The sequence below is a fragment of the Lissotriton helveticus genome, assembly GCF_964261635.1.
Source record: "Lissotriton helveticus chromosome 1_1 unlocalized genomic scaffold, aLisHel1.1 SUPER_1_unloc_26, whole genome shotgun sequence".
Taxonomy (NCBI): Eukaryota; Metazoa; Chordata; class Amphibia; order Caudata; family Salamandridae; genus Lissotriton; species Lissotriton helveticus.
Genome location: NW_027611666.1, coordinates 507,567 through 518,991, shown reverse-complemented (window position 1 = coordinate 518,991; position 11,425 = coordinate 507,567). Strand labels below are relative to the sequence as shown.

Sequence of the window (11,425 nt, the reverse complement as noted above, 5' to 3'; positions counted from 1 at the left end):
CTTTCAGTGCCAGTTTGTGACCTGAGTTGTTTGTACTAAATAGTAAATGGTTGTGATGCTTATTCATAGCAAAACCCTCTTCTATGCAGTCCCGGCTATGTTTTTGCTTACTGGAGTGGCATCGTTCAATAAGAATGGAAAATATCTTCAATTTGTAGAGTTCCTTAAAAAGTAAAAATATCTTTAATTGCAAATTGTCCTTGATTTATGTGTGGTACGACGTTCCCGTTGGGCGCTCTCTTTCATCATGTAACTAGCGTGTGTGGCAGAGCATTTTTCTTTTTACAAGACATGAGAATACATTGTAGGTGTCTTATTCCATTGTTGTAAAGACAGAGGCCTCATTTGTCACAATTATCTAAGCTATTCAGCTTAGTTGCGCCAATGTAGCTTTGTTTTTAGACTGAATTAATCTATTTAGTAAACGGGTTCTCTTGGTTTCTTCTAGCAAACTTAATTCAGCACAGCTCACGTGCTCAGTATCTATGTTGTAGCTCTCCGTGACAGCAACTTCTGAAAACAAATGTGTGCAGGGCCCTTCTGTTCATCTGGGCAGTGTGCGGGCTCTGCATTCACATCATAATGTTATGCAATTATTTCATAACCTGTTTCAGAGGCCTGCTTGGGAATTGTTTAGCAGTGATACGAGTGTATTTAACACCAAACCCCTCTTGTTTTGCACATACTCCGGTTCTTAGCTACATGACTGCGTTTTTGTCTAAACTATTGCATTTTATTTTCCATGGGATGTTTCTTTAGTACATTGTGGAGTCTCGAGGTCACCTAAAAGCGATCATGGGAGTTCTGTACTTCGTTTTCATGTTACACCTGACCTAGTGCTGTCATCCGTACTGGAGTGTGCACGTGCCTTGCTCTCCACATGCGGCCTAAGCAGAATAATGCTTGTAAGACCTGAGCTCTTCTGTTTTTATAAATGCCAAAACGAAAACCTTTTTTGAAAAGCAGTATGAAGACGGAAAAGGGAGAAGTGGTCCCTTAAAAAAAAAAACATGCTTGGACGAGTTACAGTTCACATTTAATGCTTCTAAAATGATTCCTTAATTACCATGATTGATCATCTGTGTGCAATTTATATCCCATAAAGTTTTAAAACATATGCTTACAAAACGCCCTGGTGTAGCCACACTCAGGGCGGAGCATAAGAGAAGGGGAAAAAATAATAAAATATTGAGAAATGACTAGACACAACACAAATGTAACAAACCAAGTGATAGAACAGTGAATATCACCCTGTGACTGGGAATGGTGATAAGACAAAGTGCAGTTAATGGGAAAGTGCTTTAAAACTGGTTTGTGGATACCAATGAAACCTTTATTTAAGGTTCCACAACCAGGATTAAAAAGAATGAGGATGGGTCGTGTTAGAAGAGAAGACTAGGTTCTCAAAACATTATTAGTTTTTCCCCTTCCCTTATGCTCCGCCCTGAGTGTGGCTACACCAGGGCGTTTTGTAAGCAGACCCGATGATGAAACATGTCACACACTTTTGTGTGTGGGTGAGGGCAGTTTTCAAAACAGATTTATTTTTTCTGTCTCGTGTTGTTACACGTGTACTCTAATCTCTCCACCCCTTCTTGTGTGTATACTTTGCCTTAGGGGGTTCGGGGTGGTGGAGTTGTATAATTTCTTTGACCCGCTCCCCTGTGAATAGTGAGTTTTAAAACATATGCCTTTTGTAGCAGGCCCCCTTCCAGTAACATTCATCTTAGAAAGGGGCTGTAGGTTAGTAAGTTTGCAATTCAGGGGCTATGTAGAAGCTTGAACGTGTTTCCAAAGCTTATTACAGTTTTAAAGGGCGTAGTAATTTCTGATATTTCGCTTTTTCCATGGACTTATGTGTTTGGTTTTATTTCAGGGGGAAAATGTCTCTCTCTCTGAGAGCTTTAGTCATGCTGCTGTCTCTGGTTAGTGCCCTTCCTTCCATTTCTGCTGCTTTGCTGCAGTTTTAAGACCTTGTTAGAGTTTCTTGTTGCTGAAATGGGGGTAATTTCTGATATTTATCTGTTTCCCTAATCTTCATTACTTGATTTTGCCCGCCGCAAGTCAGTGTCACTCATAGGGATGTACGACATTACAACGCATGCTTTTACCACGCATGCTTTTACATCGCAAGTTTTACAACGCATACCATTACAGCGCATAGTGCTTTGGGGCGCTGGATAGTGAATAGTTTAATTTACTATTCCAACTCCAGTCCCCGTGGATAGTAGGGAAGGTGTTGGATAGTACATTAAACCTATTCCCTATCCTAGAGCGCCCCCCGGCGCAATGCGTTGTAATGGTTTGCGTTGTAAAAGTTGCGATGTAAAAGCATCGCGTGGTAAAAGTTGCGTTGTAAGTGATGTTTCCCACTCATAGTCATTGAAATGTCACTCATAATTTCACTGAAATTATGAAAATGTCACACATAGCAATCTGAAACCTTGGCAGCTATGGTTTGAGAATTCACGGCCCTGTCAAATATAAAAAATCACCCCCAGGAACAGGAACATTAGAAATGCTGCCCAGTCTCATTGCAGCAGCTGTGTCTACATTGCACACATTGAATGAAATACAAGTCGTCATTTAAATTCACTCATGAATGTCATGTCTGTTCCTTTGCAGGCGCCAATGCTTGTTTCCCATATAAGACCCTGTCATGGACTGTGTGTGTCCACACCTCTGTGACATTTAAAAACCCAGGTCTTTACAGTCACCAAAGCTTGTTTCCCTGCTTGAGCCTGGAGGCGGCGGTTCCGTCAGTGGCCACCATAGGGCGCTCCTCGCCTGCTGATGAAACCCACTGAGCAGCACATTGGATGAAAGGGAGAAGGGTTTCCTCTTCCGGGTCAGCGGCGGCAGAGACAGCATCAGCAGCGGTGCTGACATCATTTCCTGCCTCTCTTTGTGTGTCCAGCCTGCTGCAGAGGAGGAAGGAGCCCTGTCTGTCTGTGCAGCGACCTTCATCTACAGACCCTCCCTCATCCCCCCCCCCCAGCTCCAGGAGGAGGAGAGAGCATGGACAGGTTTCTGCTCAGGTAGGAGAGCTGCCAACTCACTTGGCTGCAATTTATTAATCCATGGATCAGAACCCCTCCCCCCTGGCATTCACGGTGACGTCAGGAGAGCTCCGCTCTTCCTCCTGCTGAGGCTGAGTGGGGAGCGGAGGAGGTGAGGTCTGTCCAGGGGTGCAGAGGAGGTGAGGCCTGTCCAGGGGTGCAGAGGAGGTGAGGCCTGTCTAGGGGTGCAGAGGAGGTGAGGCCTGTCCAGAGGTGCAGAGGAGGAGAGGCCTGTCAAGGGGTGCAAAGGAGGTGAGGTCTGTCTAGGGGTGCAGAGGAGGTGAGGCCTGTCCAGGGGTGCAGAGGAGGTGAGGCCTGTCTAGGGGTGCAGAGGAGGTGAGGCCTGTCCAGGGGTGCAGAGGAGGTGAGGCCTGTCCAGAGGTGCAGAGGAGGAGAGGCCTGTCAAGGGGTGCAAAGGAGGTGAGGTCTGTCCAGTGGTGTTGAGGAGGTGAGTCCTGTCCAGGGGTGCAGAGGAGGAGAGGCCTGTCCAGGGGAGCAGAGGGGGAGAGGCCTGTCCAGGGGTGCAGAGGAGGAGAGGCCTGTCCAGGGGTGCAGAAGAGGTGAGTCCTGTCCAGGGGTGCAGAGGAGGTGAGGCCTGTGTCCAGGGGTACAGAGGGGGAGAGGCCTGTCAAGGGGTGCAAATGAGGTGAGGCCTGTCCAGGGGTGCAGAGGAAGTGAGGCCTGTCCAGGGGTACAGAGGAGGAGAGGCCTGTCCAGGGGTGCAGAGGAGGTGAGGCCTGTCCAGGGGAGCAGAGGAGGTGATGTCTGTCCAGGGGTACAGAGGAGGAGAGGCCTGTCCAGGGGTACGGAGGAGGAGAGGCCTGTCCAGGGGAGCAGAGGAGGTGAGGTCTGTCCAGGGGTGCAGAGGAGGAGAGGCCTGTCCAGGGGTACAGAGGAGGTGAGGCCTGTCCAGGGGTGCAGAGGAGGAGAGGCCTGTCCAGGGGTGTGGAGGACGCAAGGCCTGTCCAGTGGTGCAGAGAAGGCGAGGCCTGTCCAGGGGGCAGAGGAGGTGAGGCCTGTCCAGAGGCGTGAGGAGGAGGTGAGACCTGTGCAAGGGTTCAGAGGAGGAGAGGCCTGTCCAGGGGTGCAGAGGAGGTGAGGCCTGTCCAGGGGTGCAGAGGAGGCGAGGCCTGTCCAGGGGTGCAGAGGAGTAGAGGCCTGTCCAGAGGTGCAGAGGAGGAGAGGCCTGTCCAGAGGAGTGCAGAGGAGGCGAGGCCTGCCCAGGGGTGCAGCAGAGGTGAGGCCTGTCCAGGGGTTCAGAGGAGGAGAGGCCTGTCCAGGGGAGCTGAGGAGGAGCGGCCTGTCCCAAGGAGTGCAGAGGAGGAGAGGCCTGTCCAGGGGTAGAGAGGAGGTGAGGCCTGTCCAGGGGTGCAGAGGAGGAGAGGCCTGTCCAGGGGTGTAGAGGATTTGAGGCCTATCCAGGGGTACAGAGGAGGCGAGGCCTGTCCAGGGGGCAGAGGAGGTGAGGCCTGTCCAGAGGCGTGAGGAGGAGGTGAGGCCTGTCCAGAGGCTGCAGAGGAGGAGAGGCCTGTCCAGGGGTGCAGAGGAGGAGAGACCTATCCAGGGGTGCAGAGGAGGAGAGGCCTCTCCAGAGGAGTGCAGAGGAGGCGAGGCCTGTCCAGGGGTGCAGCGGAGGTGAGGCCTGTCCAGGGGTGCAGAGGAGGAGAGGCCTGTCCAGGGGTGCTGAGGTGGAGAGGCCTGTCCAGAGGAGTGCAGAGGAGGCGAGGCCTGTCCAGGGGTGCAGAGGAGGAAAGGCCTGTCCAGGGGAGCAGTGTCTCTCTTCGGGGCCTGTGCATAGCGCCCCGAGGCTCAGGGCGGAGTCAGAGGCGCTGTATGGGGTGGAATGAACTCTGGTCTCCTCTGTCCTTAATGAGAATCCTTCACCGAGAGGCCTGTCCAGGGGAGCAGAGAAGGAAAGGCCTGTCCATGGGTGCCGAGGAGGAGAGGCTTTTCCAGGGGTGCAGAGGATGCGAGGCCTGTCCAGGGGTGCAGAGGAGGCGAGGCATGTCCAGGGGTGCAGAGGAGGAGAGGCCTGTCCAGAGGAGTGCAGAGGAGCCAAGGCCTGTCCAGGGGTGCAGCGGAGGTGAGCCCTGTCCAGGGGTGCAGAGGAGGAGAGGCCTGTCCAGGGGTGCTGAGGAGGAGAGGCCTCTCCAGGGGGTGCAGAGGAGGCAAGGCCTGTCCAAGGGGTGCAGAGGAGGAGAGACCTGTCCAGGGGTGCAGAGGAGGTGAGGCTTGTCCAGGGGGAGGAGAGGAGCTGAGGCCTGTTGAGGGGTGCCAAGGAGGTGAGGCTTGTCCAGGGTTGCGGAGGAGGTGAGGTCTGTCCAGGGGTACAGAGGAGGTGAGGCCTGTCCAGGGGTGCAGAGGAGGTGAGGCCTGTCCAGGGGTGCAGAGGAGCTGAGGCCGGTCCAGGGGTGCAGAGGAGGCGAGGCTTGTCCAGGGAAGGAGAGGTGGTGATGCCTGTCCAGTGGTGCAGAGGAGGGGAGGCCTGTCCAGGGGTGCGGAGGAGGTGAGGCCTGTCCAGGGGTGCAGAGGAGCTGAGGCCGGTCCAGGGGTGCAGAGGAGGCGAGGCTTGTCCAGGGAAGGAGAGGTGGTGATGCCTGTCCAGTGGTGCAGAGGAGGGGAGGCCTGTCCAGGGGTGCGGAGGAGGTGAGGTCTGTCCAGGGGTGCAGAGGAGGTGAGGCCTGTCCAGGGGTGCAGAGGAGGTGAGGCCTGTCCAGGGGTGCAGAGGAGAGGCCTGTCCAGGGGGTGCAGAGGAGGTGAGGCCTGTCCAGGGGTGCAGAGGAGCTGAGGCCGGTCCAGGGGTGCAGAAGAGGCGAGGCTTGTCCAGGGGGAGGAGAGGAGGTGATGCCTGTCCAGTGGTGCAGAGGAGGGGAGGCCTGTCCAGGGGTGCAGAGGAGGTGAGGCCTGTCTAGAGGGGTGCAGAGGAGGTGAGGCCTGTCCAGAGGGGTGCAGAGGAGGTGAGGCCTGTCCAGGGGTGCAGAGGAGGCGAGGCCTGTCCAGGGGTGCAGAGGAGGTGAAGCCTGTCCAGGGGTGCAGAGGAGGTGAGCTCTGTCCAGGTGTGCAGAGGAGGTGACACATGTCCAGTGGTGCAGAGGAGGCGAGGCCTGTCCAGGAGTGCAGAGGAGGTGAGGTCTGTCCAGGGGTGCAGAGGAGGTGAGTCCAGGGGTGCAGAGGAGGTGAGGCCTGTCCAGGGGTGCAGAGGAGGTGAGGCCTGTCCAGGGGTGCAGAGGAGGTGAGGCCTGTCCAGGGGTGCAGGGGAGCTGAGGCCGGTCCAGGGGTGCAGAAGAGGCGAGGCTTGTCCAAGGGGAGGAGAGGAGGTGACACCTGTCCAGTGGTGCAGAGGAGGGGAGGCCTGTCCAGGGGTGCAGAGGAGGTGAGGTCTGTCCAGGGGTGTAGGCATAGAGGCCTGTCCTGGCTTGTCATCTGGGTTCTGTGCGTTTAGACAACATAGACTATAGGATTGGTGTCAGACTGATTCTGGACACCTCTATCTGGTATGTTGGTGTGTATACCAGCTAGCTCACAGTGCCAATGGAAACTCCTCTTACCAAGGAGGGAAGAGTTTCTGGCAACTATCAAACATGACAACTCTGATTCTCTTAGATAGATACACAGAATAAACGGTTGGGATGTTTTCAATATGTATTTTATGAACAGTCGCTATTCTAGTGTAAAATAGATGTGCTGAGACAATCAATAGACAGTAGAGGATATACATAACTAGAAGCACTAGAAATGTAAAAGGAGTGGGATAGGGGAAACATTTATTAAGGCAATACGTATGTTATATGTTAAACCGGAAACAACAGTTATGATAAATGGTGTGGCATCGGATAATTTTAAAGTGCCCTATTCATAGATCCGTTTATTCGGAAACTGGAGCAAAATCAAGCTATAAGACCAATGGTGACCCCCAATGGAGCAACTAAAACATTAGCCTATGCTGATGATATTGCTATAACAACAACTAATCCAGAGGAAGCCATTAAATTAATTGAACAAGAGGCCGGGAATTTTGGGGTGGTTTCGGGTTATAAACTGAACTCAAATAAAACTCAAATTGTAATTAATAACAACTTAATTATTGTGATAATAGGGTAGTAACTAATGCAGTTTATCTTGGAGTTAATATTACCTCAAATCTTGATAACCTGGTTAAAATTAATCTTAATCCACTGCTGAAACAAACGGATCAAGCTTTGAAGAAACTGCACAACTTACAGCTAACCATTATTGGAAGATGTAATCTTATTAAAATGGTATTTTTTCCAAAATTCCTATACTTTTTTAGATCCATATGCCTAATGTTTGATCAACAAATCTTTAAAGAAATTGATGGAATATTTTCTCGTTTCATTTGGGGATATAGTAAATCTTGTAGAGCCACTAAATTCATCAATCTCCCCAAAGATAGGGGAGGACTTGCCCTTCCAAATTTTAAACTTTATTGGTCGCCGACTATTCTTAATTATAGCAGAGCACTCTTAACCCCAAGCTCGCTATCAGAAGAATTGAGTGGGGTCCCAACTCCACAGGAACTTATTCTAGGTGAAGAGACGCGACATCATCTTTGGCGTTTGATATATGATTGCCACTTTAAAAAGGTTCGGTTTAAAACCCTAAAGGGTGTCTATATTGCATGGGGTAATATACGTAAAATTCTCGGGATTGGTAGATTTTCGCATTTTACAACCATGTATCGAAATCATAACCTTCCTGAGATTTTTTCTGATGCATGCATGGAACGGTGGGTCAGGCTTGGTATCACGACACTTGGTTCATTTTACAACTCTATCGGGTTTTGTACATTTGATCTGTTAAAAAAGAGATTTGGTCTGGATCATCGTGATTTTTTTTAAATACCTACAAATTAGAGATTTTATTTAAAAAAAGTGTGGTGGTAACTCCGCATTTCGAAAAATACAATTAATGGAAACGATTATACAAAATAATACAATTAAAATTGGGGAAATTTATACTAATCTGATTACCATGCTGCCTGATGATTTGGATAAACATATCCAAATTTGGCAGGATCAATTAGAGATTCCCGAATCCGCTATTCAGATGGGTTTCGATCAGTGTCAATCAATCTTAGTCTCAACAAAACTACAGGCACAATACTACAAGACTTCAACTTTATTATACGCTTAAAAAAATAGCTAAGTGGAGTACAGGCAAGGGGACTCAATGTCCGCGATGCTCATCACCAGAAGCGGATTTAATACAAATGTTAGCAACTTGCAGGGAACTTTTTATAATAAAACAGGAGGTATCCACTTTTCTTTCTAAAATCTTTCAAGATAAGATAGAGATAACCACCGCCGAAATCGTAATTGGGGCAAGTGTTGACACACGGCCACCGCATGTAAGGGGCTTGATATATGTGGCAATGGCTGTATTTAGAATTTGTCTTGCATCAGCTTGGCTTGCTGCATATCCGCCTACATTCCAACAGTGGCAAACACGCTTACTGGCGACTTATAGCTTGGAAACTGCAATATATAAACGTAAGGGTCGAAACAAGAAGAAGTTAGGATTTGAAATTTGGAACCCCTTAGCACAATGGATTGAATATACGGGTTAAATAAGTATGTATAGGATGTAACTACTTTCTTCTTAGATCTGTACAAACCATATTTTTGTTTAATTTGTGTTCTCATTCTGACCTATGCTTATAATTATGTTTATGTTGTTATATTTATTTAATTTTCATGCCTGTGCTAGGGAGGGGTGGGGGTATGGGTTGCTGAATTAATGTAAAACATCAATAAAGACTGTTTAAAAAAAAACATCACAGATAACACTGCTACGTTAAAGAAAATTCTTTAATTTTAAAATTTTGAATGCAAGAATAGGAAATCTACAAGCAGGTGGCTGAATTTTTTTTTCTTTTTGTGGCCTGTGCTTGCAATAAAACAAATAAGAATAATTAATCATCACACCAATTTGCCAAGACAAGATCCGTTGTCTTTACCAGTGCTTGCACAAGATGCGTCATGATAATTTTCTGTGAAGATTATTAATAAAGGTTTAACTTTTGTTGTGATAAAAAAAAAAGAAATGTATAAGGATGATAGATGTCTATCATTCTGCTAAAATAATGAATGCATACCAGCATATAAAATACATTACAGTAAAATGTGTACTCCTACGATGTAATCCTAGCTAGATGTACCTAAGTGTACCAAGCATGTATGTAGGTGTTAAGCCAAGAATCCTCCTAGGATAAGTGAAACCCCATTACCTGAATTGAGAGAGTGTGGGACCCCCGTTCTGGTCTCGAACTGGACAACCCGCAAGGGATGTTCAGACCACTGCGAGCTGGAGTGTCTGAATGCAGGTACCTCAGCGTCTCGCGGCAGTGTGTCGGCATGGAAGTCCTGATCTCCTCGCTCTTAACTCAGTAAGATGTGCTGTATTTATACAAAAATTATCTAGTGTTTCTTTGTCCCTTGTCCCTTGTACTAGCCATTTTTGGATTTGAGCATGACGTAGGGGATGAACCTTGTACATAGATATTATGCAGGTGGTGCAGCTTCTACCTGGTTTCCAAGAACCCTCATGAATATTCATTCATATGGTATGAGTCCATTGATGAAGTTATAGGAGGCTATTGTTCAGGGAAAAACCCTCCTGCTGCACCCAGGACTTGAACTAGGTAAAGGTTCAATCCTAAAAGGTAAAAGTATATGATATTACCCGGACCTATATATGGGTACCTATATGGAACATAACAGGTCCTCACCAGGCCACGGTTCATACGGTTTGCTCATTTCTCCCCTGAGACGGAAGCCGGGGGATCTACAATTCTATCCCTGTACTTTGGTAAAGATCATTTTAAAATTTGTATATATTTTAACAGTCCGTTTTAAATTGCCATGCTAACGGGACACTCGAGTGCAAGAATTGCGTTGCACCGAGGCTTGCTGCACACACCTTCCATCCATCCCCGGCGCAGCCGATTACGGCGCTGACGACGAGGGGTAAAGGCTGTGGGCGCCATCTTGCTGGGAGGAAGGGTTGGCGGTCCAGTTGCAGGACGCCTCCCTCCCTCCCTGATACTTAAGGGGTGGTGTTTACTTGGCACAGGACTTTGCTCATTTCTCCCCTGAGGCGGAAGCCGGGGGATCTACAATTCTATCCCTGTACTTTGGTAAAGATCATTTTAAAATTTGTATATATTTTAACAGTCCGTTTTAAATTGCCATACTAACGGGACACTCGAGTGCAAGAATCGCGTTGCACCGGGGCTTGCTGCACACGCCTTCCATCCATCCCCGGCGCAGCCGATTAGGGCGCTGACGACGCGGGGTAAAGGCTGTGGGCGCCATCTTGCTGGGAGGAAGGGTTGGCGGTCCAGTTGCAGGACGCCTCCCGCCCTCCCTGATACTTAAGGGGTGGTATTTACTTGGCACAGGACTTTCCTCATTTCTCCCCTGAGGCGGAAGCCGGGGGATCTACAATTCTATCTCTGTACTTTGGTAAAGATCATTTTAAAATTTGTATATATTTTAACAGTCCGTTTTAAATTGCCATACTAACGGGACACTCGAGTGCAAGAATCGCGTTGCACCGAGGCTTGCTGCACACGCCTTCCATCCATCCCTGGCGCAGCCGATTAGGGCGCTGACGACGCGGGATAAAGGCTGTGGGTGCCATCTTGCTGGGAGGAAGGGTTGGCGGTCCAGTTGCAGGACGCCTCCCGCCCTCCCTGATACTTAAGGGGTGGTGTTTACTTGGCACAGGACTTTGCTCATTTCTCCCCTGAGGCGGAAGCCGGGGATCTACAATTCTATCCCTGTACTTTGGTAAAGATCATTTTAAAATTTGTATATATTTTAACAGTCCGTTTTAAATTGCCATACTAACGGGACACTCGAGTGCAAGAATCGCGTTGCACCGAGTCTTGCTGCACACGCCTTCCATCCATCCCCGGCGCAGCCGATTAGGGCGCTGACGACGCAGGGTAAAGGCTGTGGGCACCATCTTGCTGTGAGGAAGGGTTGGCGGTCCAGTTGCAGGACGCCTCCCGCCCTCCCTGATACTTAAGGTGTGGTGTTTACTTGGCACAGGACTTTGCTCATTTCTCCCCTGAGGCGGAAGCCGGGGGATCTACAATTCTATCCCTGTACTTTGGTAAAGATCATTTTAAAATATGTATATATTTTAACAGTCCGTTTTAAATTGCCATACTAACGGGACACTCGAGTGCAAGAATCGCGTTGCACCGAGGCTTGCTGCACACGCCTTCCATCCATCCCCGGCGCAGCCGATTAGGGCGCTGACGATGCGGGGTAAAGGCTGTGGGCGCCATCTTGCTGGGAGGAAGAGTTGGCGGTCCAGTTGCAGGACGCCTCCCGCCC

The 11,425-nt window shown here is 49.3% G+C and overlaps 1 pseudogene; it reads left to right on the top strand.

The window, feature by feature from the left end:
• Window positions 1–2,911: 2,911 nt before the first annotated feature.
• LOC144805810 (uncharacterized) overlaps window positions 2,912–11,425 on the top strand; it is a 232,186-nt pseudogene continuing 223,672 nt past the window's right edge.